Source organism: Pleurodeles waltl, chromosome 7, assembly GCF_031143425.1.
Source record: "Pleurodeles waltl isolate 20211129_DDA chromosome 7, aPleWal1.hap1.20221129, whole genome shotgun sequence".
In the NCBI taxonomy this organism is placed as follows: Eukaryota; Metazoa; Chordata; class Amphibia; order Caudata; family Salamandridae; genus Pleurodeles; species Pleurodeles waltl.
The window spans coordinates 1137677138-1137696211 of NC_090446.1; the positions used below are offsets into that span (position 1 = coordinate 1137677138).

Below are 19074 nucleotides of genomic sequence, written 5' to 3' on the forward strand. Positions count from 1 at the left end.
TCAACCACAAATACCTTCTCAGCCAAACAAATTCTGGACCCAGACGGTAATCCCATGTTTAATCCTTCTTTCCTTCACCACCACAACTCTACTGAATGGTTACCCTCCTCATGTGTCTGAATATATTTCCTCCAGACTGAAACTTCCCCTAGACAAATCCACTAGGTCCAAACTAAGATCAGAATGCCCTAGACCTTCACTTTCTTCTAACATTACCTCTACCCCGTCTATTGACCAATCCCTCCTTACCTTCTTTTCTAAATTTGGCAAAGACCCCCGTAAAGGCATCGATAAGGCCTGGTGTAACTGCCAAGACAAACTCTTGGACCTGGTCGGTCCTTTGGCCAGAATCTTTGACATGGCAGAATCAGCCAAATCAGAAAATACGGTCATTGACCCGGCAGAATTATCCCTCTGGATCCAAAGAGCCTTCTGCCTCTTAGGCAACGCCAATTCGGCCATTATCCATGAAAGACGGAAAGGTCTCCTACTCAAATTAGACCCTAAATTAGCCAACCTAGCTTTCATTGACCCTGGTGTCAAGGCGGATGGTCTCCTCTTCGGGGATTCATTCATAAAAGACCTCGGAAAGTTTGTTTCCACTTTCGCCTCTATAGACAAGGCACAACAATCAATCAAAGAAGTGTTCCACCAACAGGTTTTTGGCAAGGCCGGTACAGACAGGAGCCGCTTTACCGGCCGTTCTGCCCGATCACAAGGGTCTAGAGGCTCCTTCAACGCCTACAACACCTACAATTCCACTTATGATTCACAATCCTACAAACCTCAATTCTATCCCCAACGCGGCAGAGGCTACCGAGGTCGTGGACATCGCGGCGCCAGATTCAATTACCAACAAGGTAAGCCCCAATTATGGCCTTCTTCCTGTAGGCGGCCGCCTTCGTCATTTCATAGAAAGATGGAAAGGTATCACCTCAGATCCATGGATACTCAACACAGTTCAAGGTTACACCATAGAACTCTATGCAGTTCCACACCAACGGTCCCTTCCTCCCCCCCTCTTCTTCTCTTCAGAAATGTCGTCCCTAATCTCATCAGAAATCCAATCACTTCTCCGCAAACAAGCCATTCAGATTTCCCGCCCGGATCCTTCCGGTTTCTTCAGTACCCTCTTCCTAGTCCAGAAGAAAAACAAAAAACCGAGACCAGTCATCAACTTAAGAAATTTCAATCGATTTGTCGTATACAGACATTTCAAAATGGAAACCATCATTCATTTAAGAGATATTCTTCTCCCACAAGACTACATGGTCCGTTTAGATCTCCAAGACGCATATTTATCCGTTCCTGTACACATATCTCACAGAAAATTTCTCCAATTCCAATGGCAGGGACAAACTTACCATTTCTCCTCCCTCCCGTTCGGCCTCTCTTCTGCACCTTGGTGCTTTACAAAAATAATGAAACCGATCACAACCCACCTCAGGTCTCTGGGAGTCAGATTGCTCATTTACCTAGACGACATCCTGTTAATGCATCAGGATCGTCTCTCCCTGCAACGTCACCTACAGATAACTTGCTCCCTCTTATCCCAATTGGGCTTCCTAGTCAACAAAGAAAAATCCATATCTATTCCTTCAAAAAGAATAGAGTTTCTGGGTTTCATAATCGATTCCTCCGCAGCCGTCCTCCAGCTTCCACAACAAAAGGTAAAATCCACAAAATCAGAAATTCTGAAACTCCTCTGGAGTTCCCAAGTCTCCCTCAGATCCCTAGCCAGAGTTGTAGGCCTCCTCGCCTCCTCATTACAAGCCATCTTTCCCGGACCCCTTCATTACCGGGCACTCCAAAGACTAAAAATCCGACACCTCAGAAGAGGTCTCTCCTACTCAGAGTCCATCAATCTCGACCACGAGTCCCGTCTAGAGCTTCAATGGTGGATAGACCATTTAGACGCCTGGAACGGCAAGACTATATTTCCATCAGCCCCAGATCTTGTGTTAGAATCAGATGCAAGTCTGACGGGCTGGGGCGCACGATGTGGCGCAATCTCGACTGGAGGTTTCTGGTCTTCAGAGGAGTCCAAATTGCATATCAATTATTTAGAGATGCTTGCGGGCTCCTTTGCAATCAAAAGCCTCGCAAAAAACAGAGTCCAGTGTACCATCCTCCTCCGTATGGACAATGTGTCAGCTGTCCGCTACATAAACCACTTAGGGGGCACCAGATCAAAAACCCTAGCAGATCTGGCAAAAAGTCTCTGGGAATATTGTCTCCACAACAAAATGTCCCTGTTAGCAGAATACCTCCCCGGTTCTCTCAACGATGTCGCAGACTGGCACTCTCGTTATCTCAGAGATGCCAGCGACTGGAAACTCCATCCCTCAGTCTTCCAATCTCTCCTTCACAAATGGGGTCCCTTCAAAATAGACCTATTTGCGTCCCGCCTAAATACACAACTCCCTCTGTTTTTCATTTGGCGTCCGGATCCTTCAGCCCTCGCTTCCGATGCTTTCCTCCAGGACTGGTCATCCACGCTCAATTACGCCTTTCCCCCATTCCTAATGATTACCAGAGTGCTCGCCCAGGTCAGGCGCCAAAAAGCCTCTCTCATCCTAATAGCTCCATTTTGGCAATCACAAGTGTGGTTTCCCCCTCTCCTCGAACTAACTATCGATTTCCCAGTTCTCCTTCCAGTTTTTCCTTCCCTCCTCCGGAATCCCACCGGCTTCCCTCATCCTCTCATCCACAACAATACCCTTTCCCTATCGGCCTGGAAGGTTTCAGGTATCCCCAACCTCCCATTCCAATTTCGACAGAAGCTTCAGACTTCATTAACAACGCATGGGCTCCCGGCAACAGAAAGGCATACAAATCTGCTTGGTCTCTTTGGTCAAGCTGGTGTCTGGGAAGGAATATCGATCCCCTTTCAACCGATGTAAATTATATCATAAATTTCCTTGCTGCACAAGCTGGCACAGGTAAATCTTACAGGACATTTAACCTTTATAGATCATCTATTTCCCTTCAACACTCTCACATTAATGGAAAACCGATTGGAGAACATCCCTTGGTATGCCGCCTTCTTAAGGGAGTAAAATGTTCTTTTCCTCCGTTACCCAAGTATTCCAAGTTATGGGATGTCAATGTTGTCTTAAAATTATTTATTTCCTGGCAAGACAATGCAGATCTTTCTCTGAAAATGCTTTCAGCCAAATTAACAATGCTACTTTGTTTAGTCTCCATTAAACGTATTTCAGATGTTAAAGCACTAGATATTTCATCCAGACAATTTTCCACCACAGGCGTTTTATTTACTATTAACAAACGTACCAAAAATAATATACGTTCAGTGTTCTACCCTTATTTCCCCAATCAACCCAAATTATGTGTAGGACAGTGTCTCAGAGTTTACGAAGATCGCACAGCCAACCTCAGAACGTCCTCATCCCAACTCCTCATTTCTTTCCGCAAACCCCACAATCCTGTATCATCCGTTACTCTAGCCAGATGGGTACGCTGGGTCATGACCTTAGCAGGTATAGACACATCGGTATTTGGCGCTCACTCATCCAGGGGTGCCATGGCCTCCAAAGCATTTTGGGTAGGTTCCAGACTCTAGGACATTCTGAGATCGGCTGACTGGTCCAATGATTATGTTTTCAGAACCTTTTATTGTAAACCCATTCATACAGCAACTTCTATAATAATTAACATGCTTTAAAAAAGCATAATAAGAGCCTCCGGTCTTGCCATAAAATGTAGATTTTCCTAGTAATTTATAACGGAAAGTCTTAATTTTATTAAAGACACGGAGGCAAGTATTATCCTGCCTCAGATTCTCTAATTTTGTCGATTCGTCCCTCCCACAGCAACAACAAACCAGCCTCAGAACCCTTCCTGATCACCGGAACTAGCTCCCATCACCACCAAGTTGGACCAACCTTCTACCTCAGGATCACAACAAGCTCCGATCATCTCACCGCTTCCTTCCGCTACTCAAATCCTGGTTGAACTTTTGCCAAGAACTTTGCTCTCTCATTTTGGCAGTTGCCATAATTGTTTCTATCATCCCGTTATTTTCTCACACAGACTAGCCTTCTCGCATCAAGAAAGAGGGCTGGTCGCAGTCAAGTGTAATGCTTATACCGTGTTCAAGTGTTGCTATTGGTTCCAACGCCGATACGTTTTTCTTTCCCATTGGCTGCCTGTTACTTCAGCCTCATGGGAAACGTAGTTTCTTGACTGCTGCTATTTAAAATAAAGCAAGATCGAGAAGCATAATACTCGCCTCCGTGTCTTTAATAAAATTAAGACTTTCCGTTATAAACTACTAGGAAAATCTACATTTTCGGCCATGCATCTTATACGCAGAGCAGATGCTACCGTGCTGGTTTCCGAAACCCATGCTCACAAAGATTCAAGAGAAGCTGATTCCATTTTCATGGAGTGGTAAAATTCCTGCAGTAACAAAAGCTACGCTGTTCCAAGATACACCAGCTTAGGTTTCTCCAACACTAAAAAGCAATGTCTATGTGGAAGAACCGAGCCTGCACTAAATCGCCACTTTTATCCATACAGGAAACCTTGAGTGATATATATTAGAACAAGTCATTTCCAACAACCCATTAGGATGTGTTCTATGGTTCTGTCCCAGATATGGAATTTCAGGCCTAGACCTTCTCATATCAACACTTGCTCTGTTAGAACACTGAACCCATGTTTTTAGGACAGGTATTACTACATTCCCCTCTCCTTAAGCACCACAATATACAACCTCGACTTTATGGCCGGGAGACATGAGACACGGTTTAAGAGATAACATTCGTAGGACACACCATCTTTGGGCAAACCGTTTATTGAATGTAACCTACTCACAGCAAAATATACTACTACACCTGAACCATGAGCCTGGCTTCTGTATAACCCAGCAGTTACATTGGGCAGGCTTGAGGCAAGTGAAGATGCAGATAGAATTAGACTTCTACCATAGGCAAAGTAAAAAAAAAAAAGGCATTTTGTGTCACCATATTAACAATTGGAAGCCCTCAAGCAGAGACGTTTAAAGGAATGCACAAAGTGGGCAACTGCCCAATACCCCCACCTTTCAAGGCCCCTCTTGGAAAGTGAGCTTGTTCTCTACTTGATCTCTAATTGTTTTCTCTTTCTAAACATTTGAACATCTCTACCTACCTCTGACTTTGCATATCTACCTAGTATCATCTTAAAGATTTTTGGAGTCTCAGGCAAGACATATTTCAGCTGTTTTCTGTGGCCTGTAAAAGTTTAACATATAAATCAGTACTGTTTGACATTATACGTTCTTGAATTAAAAGGCAATGTGTAATAAAATTCGAAATTATTAAGTGCATGGGCGCCTAAAACATGTCTTGCCCAGGGCCCCTAACATACTTAAGATGCCACTGCCATCAAACAAACATAAGTATGTGCTCAGTTCTCAATATTGAGATTTCAGAAGAGACATGGACTAAGACTAGTGCACGGGCACTCAAACTGTTGATATATTTACAGCATGAACAGAACTCTGAAAGATCATGACAAGGTGGTACACAGTGATGTTTGGAGCGCTAGATGCATGTAGAGTGGTTGTGGGGAGAGGCCCCGTGGTCCACAGGTGTAGGTTGCACACATGTTTACAGTGCTATTGGATAGAGATCTGTCCCACATTAGAGCTATTGCAAGGTTTAATCTGCTGTTGAAACCCACAGTTTTGTAATTCTGAGACTTGGTCTTGACAGTACATATCTACTCACCACACTAATAAGGCCATTGATCACACACCTACCACTCACTGTCCGATTAGCAACTACAGGCGTTTGGAACCTGTACATAATAGATCTCTTTTGGTGTATGATCTGGGACATGAGTACAATGGAAAAATTATCAGCACTATTTAGCCATGAAATATGTAAGGGTGAAAGGCTCTTGCTATCATTCAAGACCCACATGAAAAGAGATCAGGTGATTGGGAGACCACACTACTATGTGTGATGAGGTATGTTCAGCTTTATGTGAGCTGTCCTCATCTCTCTTGACACTACAGCAGATGATGAGTCCCGCTTCTTGGAACCATACACTAAAGTAAATGTGCTCTAGGGATGACCTGTGGCCCTAAAGAAGCCGATGACAATGTAGCTGATTGCCTAAGTTCAACTATCAAGGTGGTTTATATAACAACACCCTCTATACCCGTTGTTATAGTCAGAATGATTTATGCTTTACATGAAAAAGTGAAGAAATAGCTTAAATACAACTGATAAAAAACATGGTTGCTCACTTTACATAATAACCCCTACTTTTTTTTTTTTGCAGTTTTTATATAATGCAAAATCGAACCAAATGTAATGAAGCCCTTTACACGAGCACCAGCTATATTACATAAGGACACAATCATTTTTGTTTTAAATTTAGGCACGAGGAGATGAAAATGAGTTACTTACCATTTAAAAAAAGACATAGATAGACTAATCAACGAATGGCCTAGTGCCATTTTAGCCTATGATAGTTTTACATACTTCTCTACTATGGTACCGTGGGACTCCCACTTCGACAATGGGGAATGACTGAAGCTGGTGAATCTATGAAAGATCCAATACTGGAAAATAAGTGATTTGCCCAGAATCACAGGATGTTGAACTGATGTCAAGACTAGAACCCGGTTCTCCAGTCCCAAAGTCAGCAGCTCTGGCTGAAGCGCCACAACCTCTCCCCATGTAGGTCTCACTAAAAGACACGCTCCTCAAATAACAATGTGATCTAATTAAGAGCTTATCTTTCCCAGCAGCAGCAGGCTTAACATCATTTAACTCAATGTCACCAGTGGACTTGACTATGGCAACACACTCCTAGCCGGAATCGCCGATCACCTCCTCCACCATCTTTAGACCACCCAGAACGCCACTGCTAGACTCGTCCAGGATCTCCCATGGCGCACACACATTATGCCTCACCTCAGAGATCTCCGCTGGATTCCGATACACAAACAATGCCAATTCAAACTTTTCTCCTGCATACTAGGCACTGCACAACATTGGACCAGCCTACCTGCATGTTTACCAGCCTAACAGGTACCTACGCGCCTCCTCACTCTTTCCCGGACCCCACTACCCAAAACCACAAAAGCAGAATGAGGAGGCCTAATACTCTCCTACACCTCTCATCCAAAATGTGAAACAAACTCCCTCTACTCGTAAGGGTCTCTACCTGGCATTTCAACTAACACCCAGCAGATGACCTTCACACCTGCTCCAACACTTGAATAACCCTCTGGTGAGAAGTTGCACTTTAAAAAATCCTGATAACATAACATCCTCTCTGGATCCTGAGGCAACTTTGGCAGCCTGTGGGCATAACATAGCTCTTAATAGGCCTGCAATAGGTTTAATGGAGCAGTGATAGTGCAGTAGCTTTGATGATGCCGAGAAGAGCTGCATGGTACTATTCTTTTTTTTATTTTATCTGTTTATTAAACATAGTGATTCACATCACTATATCAGTACCTTTATCCAGTAGGGTGGAGCAGATGTTTACACATATATAAACCTATATAGTGCAATACGCATATTAATGTACTGTGGAAATGTACATAACAATAAGCCATAAACAGGCACCACTATAATATCATTTATAGAGGTTACATAATGTATGGGGCGGATTAGTTTCCCATGTCTGGTACAGGGGGGTGTAGTAGTGCATATGCCGATGGATTGGGGACAGTCTAGCTACCAGGTATATATCACCAGATAGCTTGGGGTGGTTAGTTATTTGGGAGCGATTCAAACCTTGACGTGGGCAATCCCTTTACAAGTGGGACATATCTTAAGTAGTGTTCCACGTACGTGGTATGCGCAACTACACTACAGTGTATGGTGGGTAAAGTGTTCAGGCTGTTCTCTGCGAGGCGCGAGTGATCACTAGGCAGGGGAGTATTGTATATTCAATGTCGTGTGGTAATACACAGGCTCATGGTGGGTATGCGTCGCTTTTAGCTTCTATACTAACAATGAAAGCATCCCATATTTCAGATCCCCCCTGGATTAGCCCTTTGTATTGTAATTGGTGTAGTGTTTGAGCCTCTGCATGAGAGCACTGTAGTAAGTCACGCAGCTAAGTGGTATATCCTGGGGCGTGTGGAGCCTTCCAATGTGTTGCTATCAAGCGTTTAAACATTTGAAAGGCCAGGTCGATAAATCTGTGTAGTTGTTTGTCCCCTTTGGCACGACTGCGCAGGCCCAGCAGACAAGACGCAGGTTCCATGTTCAGAGTATGATCAGTGATGTCACCTATAGTGTCAGTGATACGTTGCCAGGCTGTGGCTTGTCGGGGGCAACTCGACATGATAAAAATCCACTGCTGGCGTCGCGCATCTGGGGCACGCCGGGTCTGATCCTGGGTATATCCGTTTTATGCGGGATAGGGACAAATAGAAGTGGTGTACGTAATTAAACTGAGTGTAACGAAGTCTAATGTTGCAAGAGCCATTTTTGACAGCCGATAGTGCTGCCGACCAGGCGTTTTGAGACAGGGTGGAAAGGAGTACCTCATCCCAACGGGCTTTAGCGCACAGCAGTCCGGGGCAGACCCTAGCCAACAGTATCGAGTATAACCTTGATATAGTGCCTCTTGTATTTCCAACTGAGAGAATCAATGTAAGTAGTTGTGATTTTTGCGGTTCAGCGTTACCCTGTTCCCACGTGATACCTATCAAGTGTTTAATTGTGCAGTATGTTAGGAAGGCACCAGCGTGAATTCCCGCAGTTTCCATAAGTTCGCTGAAGTGTCTCAGTGTGAAGCCCAGAAAATATTCTGTATTCACCAGTCTCATACCACGTATATCATGATGCTCTGTCAGTACTTGGGCCCCAGGCAGCTGTGTTAGTGGAACCAAAGGAGAATATGGCATCAGGGAGCTTCTGCCGTGGACGTATCTCTGCAAGCACGATTTGGCAACTTCGAGTAAAATGGACCCATGCTGTGGGAGACTTGATCCGTTTAACAGCGAAGCTAGTATCAAAAGCAGCGCTAGTGATTTCATTATCACTGTACGCTCTGCTGAGTGGGCCTCGCTGAGCCATAAGGCCGGCCACTGCAGTTGGGCGGCCGCATAATACAGTTCAAGATCGGGCATGCCCAATCCTCCCTCTTTTTGTGGATATTGTGTTATGGGCAGTGCTACTCTACGTCTATCCCTGCCCCATAGTAAGTCAGTCATTATTGACTGCAGGGTCTTGAAGAATGAGCAAGGCAAGGATATCAGGAGTGCCGTGAAATAATATAAGAATCTCGGGAGGATGAGCATTTTTGCGATGCTACACATCCCATAGGTGACAGAGGGAGAGCCACCAAGAATGATAAGGAGCTGCGGACGGAACGAAGAACCCTGTGTATATTGCCTTCTCTAAGATCATCTACGGAGTGATATATCTGTATACCCAAATACTTAAAAGTAGAGTGGCACCATGGCAGTTGGTAGTCTGGTAGGGCCGAGCAAAGCTCTAGTGGTATAGGGGAGAGAGGGAAGATGCAAGATTTGGACCAATAGACCCAAAGGCCAGAAACGGTTGCGATGGTGTCAAGCGTCGCCATCACCCCAGCCGTGGAGGTAGCATGATCTTGCAAATATATCAGGGCGTCGTCCGCATACAAAGAAATAATGTGATACGTATTGAGTTCCGGGATGCCCCATAGTTGTGCCCGCATGCGTAATTTGACAGCCAATGGTTCCATGGCTATTGCAAATAGTAAGGGAGACAGCGGGCAGCCCTGTCTGGTGCCCCTACCTACTGAGAAGGACTCAGAGATAACCTGCCCTGTTTTAACGCGGGCTGTGGGTTTAGCATACAGCGTTTTGATCCATTTGATGTATCCTGTGCCAAATCCCATCGCTTCTAGTGTGACTACAAGAAAATCCCAGCTCAGCGTATCACACGCCTTTTCTATGTCTAGTGACAGGGCCACTGCTCCTTTATGGTTGTTATTGTGTATTATATGAAGTAGTCTCCTGATATTTAGGAAGGTGTTTCTGTTGGGTATGAACCCCGATTGGTCCTCGTGGATCAGACATGGTAAAAAGGGGAGGAGTCTGTTGGCTGAAATTTTTCCCAGTAATTTGCAGTCTGAGTTGAGCAAGGAGAGAGGGCGGTATGATCGAACCTGAAGAGGGTCGCAGCCAGGTTTCAGGAGTACCACTATTAGAGCTTCGCACATTGAATCAGGCAATTGCACCCGGTCGTATGCTTCATTAAACACCTGAAGCAATGGCCGCAAAAGGTGAGTAGCTTGGGATGTCAAGTATTCTGCTGGCAGACCATCCGAACCAGACGCCTTGTTGCAGGCCATCTGTGACATCGCTAGGCGAATTTCCTCCTTTACCAGTTGGGCCATCCAATGCGTCTGATTGATCAGTCTGTAGGCGTCTCTGGGGGGCAGACACAAGAAAGTCAGCCATTTGCTCTACAGGTGAAGGAGGAGGGGGCGAGTGTAAGGACCGGTAATATGTATAGAAGGCATCGTTAATTTCCACTTGAGAATTAACTATATTCCCAGAGAGCAGATGGATTGCTCCTATAGGTGAGGGCTGAGATGGCTGGCGAACCAGCTAGGCCAGCAAGCGGCCCACCCTGTCTCCCTCCGCATACTGACGTGTCATATAGTGTCTGTAGTCATATTTACTCAGTCTGGCATCGGCCTCCCTATGACTAGCCCTCAGCGAGTTTAGTTCCTCCACTGGCATCTCATTTCTACCTACTGCAATCTCCACTTCGCGCAGCTTGAGCTCCAACCCCGTTGTCTCTTTAAGCAATACCCGCCGGACCTCTACCGAGGCAGCCATACAGTGGCCCTGCACCACCACCCTGTGGGCGTCCCACTCAGTTGCACAGTGAGATGTTGTATTGTCATTCAGGGAGAAATAAGTGGTTAAGCACTGGGCAAGTTCAGCACAGAAAGGGGGGTCAGTAAGTGCTTCTATCTGTAGGCACAATGTGGGAATCCGTGTGCGTGGACGACCCCAGCCCAGAACCGCAAGTAGCTGACTGTGGTCCGATATGGTGCAAGCCAGATAATCCGACGCATATATCAAATGTACCACTGCCGGCGATGTGAGAAGTATGTCTATTCTGGTGTGTAAACAGTGGACAGGGGAGTAGAAGGAATATTCGTGTTGTGTCGGATGTCCTAATCTCCAAACATCACACAAACCATTTTTCAATGTCCTTGCTGCCAGCTCGCTCAAGATCCGATTACTCGGGGCGGCTGGAATTGGAGGAAAGGACCGATCCATGTGAATATCTAGGACACAGTTATAGTCCCCGCCCCATATACTGTCTACAGCTGGATCATGAAGTATCCCCGTCGATAATGTGTGTAAGAAGCTGTGCTGGTTAGTATTGGGGGTATTTAGTGCCACTAATGACAGTGGTGAGCCATCTAGGTTGCCCTCGGACACCACATATCTACTATCAGGGTTGATCTGTGTGTGAGCGACCGCATAAGGTGCCACTGGGGCGATCCAAATCGCTACCCCACAGGCAAAGGATGAGGATACAGTGCCCAAAAACTGCCACTTCCAGTTTACACGTGTTTTTTCTAGTGTGGCATCTGATAGGTGTGTTTCTTGAAGCATGGCAAAATGCACCTGAGAGATGCATGTATCCGCTGTCGCCTGCGTGGTGTCGCCATCCCCCTCACATTCCATGTAAGCACATTATACCTTGGGATGTGTGTTTTTCCTTGTATGGTCATGGAGATGTAGAGAGGCTATCTGACGGGGGGGTCACAAGGGACCTTGCCCATAACGTACCCAAGAAGCACCCAGGGCAACCCACCTCCGACGTATTTGCCCCCAGAATCCTATTGCGTGCATGCCGCCTTGCAGGATAAGTGTAATATGTGGCACTGAGAAAACAAACCCATGTGAAAACAATGGGAAAAGCCCAATGGGAAACAACAGAACAAACAACAATATGAAACAATAGCACTGTGCGTGCAAGAGCAGAGCAAAACCTGCTAGCAGGTGTAGGGTGGAACAGGTCCATATCGAGTGGGGTGTGGATGATGTAGGACAGATCTAGAAGTTCGCGCTTCCGGCTCTGCGGATGGTCGCACTCAACCCGCTGCCCAGAACCCCAGCGGGGGAGGCCGCAGAAGTGGCCCACCCATCAGACCTCGCATGCCTCCCAACTCAGCAAGGCCACCGCGTGCAGTCGACACATAGAACCAAGAGTCACGGTCCAGCATGGGCCCTGTAAATGCCAGGACGAAGAGTGCAGTTCAAATGTCATCGGCCAAACACGGAGTGAGAAGTGGCCCCAGGAGGGAATCCGTAGAGTCAGAACGAGTCTAGTGTTCAGATTCAGTATCTGCTTGATCTGACATCGCCGCCGGAGAGTCGGCTGCAAAACGCGTCGTTACCTGTAGCAGCTGTGAGTGCTCCTCAACCACCTATTCTGGAGTGGGCTTAGTCCCCAAATGTGGCCGGCGCTTGCGTTTCACCTTTGGGGAAGACCAACCCTCCTCCGTGATTTCTGAACATGTGGAACGAGCTAGGAGCTTGGCGTGGAGCCAGGTCCAGGCGTCCTCTGGTGAGGTAAAGATATGCACCTGGGAGTCATCCTGTACGCGAAGCTTGGCTGGGAATAGGAGCGCATATTTAACATCGTGTTCTCGGAGGTGCTCCTTCACCTGGTAGAAGGAACCGCGTTTCTTCTGAACCTCCGCAGTCAAATCTAGGGGGTATGTTTCACAACTGTTATTCTGGGGTCGCACAGGTGTGGCTGGGCGATTTTTCCATTATGCGTCGCAGGTAGGGAGTCAGTCCTGCTTGTACACGAATCTGAAAGAAATTGCCGCTTCCCTCCTTCCTGGGCCAAGCGGTACGGGGATATGAGCCACACGCCCGCGTGTCAGGGCCCAAACAGACCCTAAGCAATCCGCGATTCTTGTGCCCTCAAATTCTCTTTAATACCGCAGCAGTCTCCCGGCCGTTCCACTCCTTCCCTCCGTCAGCCCCACCGATCCATGCAAAGGGGGGAATGATTTGTCCTAGGCTACGTATCAGTCTGCTTCTGCATAGCGTGGCCCGACACATGCCGCCGATAGGCCACCTCCGAAGTCCAACATTTCCGTGCAGCCGCACGCGTCATCACGCAGACCCTGCCGGGTCGGGGGAAAGGCGCACAGCCCCACTCCTCCTCAACAGAGCGGCGTGAGTCGGTTTCACTCTGCTCGCACATCCGCAGTGGCGCTAAGCACTCTTGCCGCTGATGCCGCTCGTCCAAGCTTCAGGCCCCACCTCCTCCGCTCTCAGAACGGGCCTTGCGCTCCTCTGCGGTCCTGTATATGCCGGGCCAAGATCCGAGCACCGCTGGAGGGGACCTGGGATAGCGGGGAGACAGGCGATCACCCGGGAAGGGCCAGGGATCGCTGTTTGGCAGGAGAATTCATTTGGCTGGGAGCAGAGCTGCAGATTATGCTGCCACTCCGGTCGCCATCTTGGCTAAGCCCCCCGCTGCATTTTACTATTCAAAGTATGGCTGCCCTGTGAACAGGGATTGTAGCTGAAAGTAGTGTAGTTGATGTATTGGCACCAGGGACCAGATTATTTTAGTGGGAAGGAGCTGCAGTTTAACGGTCAGACCCCCAAGAATGTTTTCCATACCACAACAGTAAAGATAGAGAGAAGGAAGAGATTAATGAGGGAAGATAGAGCTAGTGTGTAGGAAGCTGGCCTGGTGTGTGGTGAGCACCTGTGGTGTTATCACCTTATACCAGGTCCAGGTATCCCCTATTAGTGAAGTGTAGACAATGTCTAGGAAGCCAGGGCTCTGTAGAGGTAGCTGTAGATGAGCAGCCAATACTTATCTAGGAGACATGCAAAACGTATGCAATACCATTACAGTCACACAGCACTTTACACACATGAAAGAACCACACAGTGTTACAAAAATAAAGGTACTTTATTACAGTAACACAAATACTGAAATACTGTATAAGCAATAGCCCAACTGGAGGCAAGTAAACATACTATTATGTACACATTAGCAATCATGAAATAGCATAGAAAGCAATAGGCATTGGTAAAAGCAATAGCAACGAGTGAGGACCCTATGGGAGGGCCAAACCATATACTAAACAAGTGTAATGTGAAAGGCAGTCCCCCACCCAAGGAAGTGGAATGAGTACAGGGAAGCTGGAGGAACTAGGAACCCTACGAGGTAAGTACCCCCCTAACCCCCCAGCGATCAGGAGAGAATTGGTAAGTACCTGGCTTTCCCCAAAACAAACAAGGACTTTGGAAAAGGATTGTGCAAGACCCAGACAAGACTGGAAGAACCCAAAGGTAGATCCTGACTGAAGAGGACCTGCAAAGGAGGTGGACCAAGACCAGTTTGTGATGCAGTGTCTGGTTGTGGCAGGAGCCACTACCCACCCTTCTGTGGATGAAGGACAAGGTCAATGGTGGACGAAGAAGGTCAGCAGTGCAGCACAGGAGCAGAAGAGGAGTTCCAGGAGTGATGCAAGTGATGTCCCACGTCGGCAGTCGTGATGTAGTCGGTCAGTGGTGCTGGAATACCACCAACAAGCCTTGGCAAATGCAAGAGTCAGAGAAGAAGGTTTTGCAAGACTGAAGGGGACTAGCAAGGTCCAGGGAACTCGACCCAAGAAGAGGAGCCCAGGGTGAGCCTCAGCAGGTGGGAGAGTCACAAGAAGAGGAGACAGCCCCACAGGCGACCCATGGGGAGCAGGCACAGGAGTCGCAGTGAGGCCCACTCAGCACACCTGAAGAAGTGTCCCATATCGCTGGAGCAGCAGGCATGGTATTTTGCGTTCAGGAAGAGCTTCTGGGGGCTGGGGCTGTATGGAGCCAGAAGATCCCTTGGAGGAGGAACAAACAAGCCTTGGTAGCTGCAACAGTTGCCGTGCACAGGGGTACTGTCCTGCAAGGGCTTACCATTTCCCAAGTTGGACAGCTGGTAGAGAGGACCAAGGGGACCTCTCCAGACCCCCACCTGTGATGCAAGATCCATGCAGCTCCAGAGGAGAGAAATGTTGCAGTTGCTGGAAGGAGCCAAAGAAACAATGTTGCAGAGCGGAGTCATTGCTAAAGTTGCAGATTTTCAGTTCCTGGAGGGTCCAGTTGAATTCCCAATGGACAGAAGATGATGTAAACAATGCAGAGGAGTACTGGTGGAATCTTGCACTTCGAAACTGAGGACCCATCCAAGAGGGAGACCCTAAAGGGGCCAGAAGGGGGATTGGCCACCTAGCAGGGTGACCACCTATTAGGAGGGAGCTGTGACATCACCTACCTTACCTGGCCACTCAGATGCTCCCAAGGGACTCTGCCCACCTTGGATTCAAGAAGGCAAACCCAAGTGGCCACCTGGAGGAACTCTGGTCACCACCCCTGGGGTGGTGATGGACAGGGTAGCGGCCACTCCACTTTCCATTGTCCAGTTTCGCTCCAGAGCAGGAACCAGTGATCCCTGGACTGGTGCAAATCAGTTTATGCAAGGAGGGCACTAAATATGCTCTTCAAAGCATATTGGTGGCTTGGGAAGGCTACCCTGTAGAGCACCGTGCATCTTGGTATGCGTTTTCGGGGGTATCCTCCTGGCTGCGTGACATGCACAACGTGTACTGTTCCTTTTGCGTGTCCATCATCGTCCATATCGTCTTCGTCTCCCGGGGCTATCGGTGATTGTCGAGGTTGACTGGCTTGGGTTTTTGCTGTTTCTGAGAAGCGGACGACCTGCATACCTTTGCAAAATGGTTCAGTTTGTTGCTGTGTGATCAATCAACCCTGTTAGGGTTTCGAGGCGCTAGGGGGGGGGGGGGGGGTGGTGCTGCTATCGTTCGAAGAGCCATGTCTTGAGGAGTCTCCTGTAGGTGAGGAGGTCCTGGGTCTGGCGCAGTGAGGTCGGGAGTGAGTTCCAGGTTTTGGCGGCGAGGTAGGAGAAGGATCTGCGCTGGATTCGGGGGACGATGGCGAGGGCAAGGTTGGCAGAGCGTAGTTGACGTGAGGGAACGTAGAAGTTGAGTTTGGTGTTCAGGTAGGCGGGTCCGGTGTCGTGTAGAGCCTTGTGTGCGTGGGTGAGGAGTTTAAAGGTGATCCTCTTGTCCACGGGGAGCCAGTGGAGGTCCTTCAGGTGAGCGGAGATGTGACATCGGTGGGGTATGTCGAGGATCAGGCGGGCGGATGCGTTCTGGATGCGTTGGAGTCGTTCGATGTCTTTTGTTTGTATGCCTGTGTAGAGTGCGTTGCCATAGTCGAGTCTGCTACTGACGAGGGCTTGGGTCACTGTCTTTCTGGTTCCTGTTGGAATCCACTTGAAGATCCTGCGGAGCATTCGGAGGGTGTTAAAACAGGAGGATGAGACTGCGTTGACCTGTTTGGACATGGTGAGGGTGGAGTCGAGGATGAAGCCGAGATTTTGTGCGTGGCTGGCTGGGGTGGGTGGGGGGCCCAGGGCGATGGGCCACCACGAGTCGTTCCAGGCCGAGGGGGTGCGCCCGAGGATGAGGACTTCCGTCTTGTCGGAGTTGAGTTTCAGGCGGCTGTTGTTCATCCACTCGCCGATGGATTTCAGTCCCTCGTGGAGGTTGGCTTTGGCGGTGAGAGGATCTTTGGTCAGGGAGAGGACGAGTTGGGTGTCGTCGGCGTAGGTGAGGATGCTGAGGTTGTGCTGGCGGGCCAGTTGTGCGAGGGGGGCCATGTAGACGTTGAACAGCGTTGGGCTTAGTGAGGAGCCTTGGGGTACGCTGCAGATGAGGTTGGTGGCATTGGAGCGGAAAGGTGAGAGTCGGACCCTCTGGGTTCTGCCGGAGAGAAAGGAGGAGATCCATTTGAGGGCCTTTTCTTGGATGCCGGCTTCGTGTAAGCGGGTTAGTAGGGTGCGGTGGCAGACTGTATCGAAGGCGGCTGATAGGTCTAGGAGGATCAGGGCTGAGGTTTCGCCGTTGTCCATTTGTAGTCTGATGTCATCTGTGGCAGCGAGGAGTGCAGTCTCTGGGCTGTGGTTTCGTCTGAAGCCAGATTGGGAGGGGTCAAGGATGGAGTTGTCTTCTAGGTAGTGGGCGAGCTGTGCGTTGACGATCTTCTCGATGACTTTCGCTGGGAAAGGGAGGAGGGAGATCGGTCGGAAGTTTTTGAGATCGTTGAGGTCAGCCTTCGGTTTCTTGAGGAGGGGTTGGATTTCTGCGTGCTTCCAGCTGTCCGGGAAGGTAGCGGTGTTGAAGGAGAGGTTGATGATCTTTTGGAGTGCGGGGGCGATGGTGACGTCGGCTTTGTTGAACACTTGATGTGGGCAGGGGTCAGAGGGAGATCCTGAGTGGATGGAGTTCATGGTCTTTAGGGTTTCGGCGTCGTCTACTTGGGTCCAGGTGGTGATGTGGTCGGCGTGGGAGGAGTTGTTGGGGGTGGGGTCTGGCGGAGGTGAGGTGTTGAAGCTGTCGTGGATGGCTGCAATTTTCTGGTAGAAGAAGGTGGAGAGATCGTCGCAGAGTTTCTGGGATGGAGGGTTGTCGTTGACAATGGCGTTGGGGTTGGCGAGTTCCTTCACGATGCCGAAGAGTTCCTTGCAGTCGTGAGCGTTGTTGTTGGGGCGTTCTGTGAAGTGGGAGCGCTTCGCGAGTCGGATCCGTTGGTGGTGTTCACGGTTGGCTTCCTTGAGGGTAGCGAGGTTCTCGGGTGTGCGCTCGAGGATCCATTTTTTCTTGAGTTTCTGGCAGGTGCGTTTGGAGGTGGTTAGTTCGTCTGTGAACCAGGCTGTTTTTTTCTTTTCTTGGTTGGCGGTGGGTTTCTTGAGCGGGGCTAGGATGTTGGCGCAGTCGAGGATCCATTGTTGGAGGTTGATGGCGGCGGAGTCCGGGTCGGTGGGGTCGGGTGGTGGGTTTTTGGCGAGGGTGTTGGTAAATTGATCTTCTGTGACTTTTCCCCAGCGGCGGTGAGGCGGTAGAGGAGTGTGGTGGTGTTCGGTGTTTTTCTCGAAGGAGAAATGGACGCAGTGATGGTCGGTCCAGTGGAGTTCGGAGGTGTGGCTCAAAGAGATGTGGTTGCTTGAAGTGAAGAATGGGTCAAGGGTGTGGCCGGCGATGTGGGTGGGAGTGTTGACCAGCTGACGGAGTCTGAGGTTGGAGAGGTTGGTGGTCAGCGATGCTGTATTGATGTCATTCTTGTTCTCCAGGTGGAAGTTTAGGTCTCCCAGGAGGATGTAGTCTGAAGAGGCGAGGGCGTGAGTGCTTGCGAGGTCAGAGACGGCGTCGCTGAAGAGGGCTCTAGGTCCTGGAGGGCGGTATATGAGGGTTCCTCTGAGGGTAGTGTTGGGGTCTGTGTGAATCTGGAAGTGGAGGTGTTCGGCTGTCTTGAGGGTGTCGTCCGTGTGGGTGTGGATCTTAAGGGTAGATTTGTGGGCGATGGCTATTCCTCCGCCAATTCCGTTGGTGCGATCTCTTCTGGTGATCTTGTAGCCGTCAGGGATGGCGATGGCGATGTCAGGGGCCGAGGAGTCGTTCCACCAGGTTTCGGTCAGGAAGGCTACGTCTGGGGCGGTGGTGTCGAGCAGGTCCCAGAGTTCGATGGCGTGCTTTCGTGCGGAGCGTGTGCTGAGGAGGATGCAGTGCAGGTGGTTTGTGTTGGTTGTTGCTGGTTTCGTTGTTTTGTTGCAGGTGAAGTTGCAGGTGCGGCAGGAAAAAGGTCCTTTGGTGTGCTTCGGGGTGGCCAGGAAGCACTCTGAGGAGGGGCCAGGGTTGAGGGCGAGGAGTTCGCTGGCCGAGTAGCGAAGGCATGGGGTGCGGGGGCGTGAGGGCCAGGGGGGGTGTGATCACTTATTGCCTTGAGCAGGGCATAGTCCTTGATGAGGGTGTGGCCCCAAACACATGTAGCATGTTCTTGTACCTTGACTTGGCTCTGCAGAGCGGCTTCCATGTGCGCAGCGTGAACATTTGAGAGTTCTTTTGATCGCCATAGCGTAAGAATATTGGCCATGGACATCCCTGGCTCCTGCAGGATGTCTTCTCTCAACTTGAGTGACGTGCATCGTTGAATAAACTGCTCCCGGATTTAGTCATCTGCATCCGGTAGTGTGCATGGGC

General features: G+C 49.0%; 1 protein-coding gene across 1 annotated transcript in view; it reads right to left on the bottom strand.

Annotated features, from left to right (window-relative positions):
* Window positions 1–19074, bottom strand: part of UNC13D (unc-13 homolog D) — an 876342-nt gene that overhangs the window by 792322 nt on the left and 64946 nt on the right. The gene's annotated exons all lie outside the window — the stretch shown is intronic.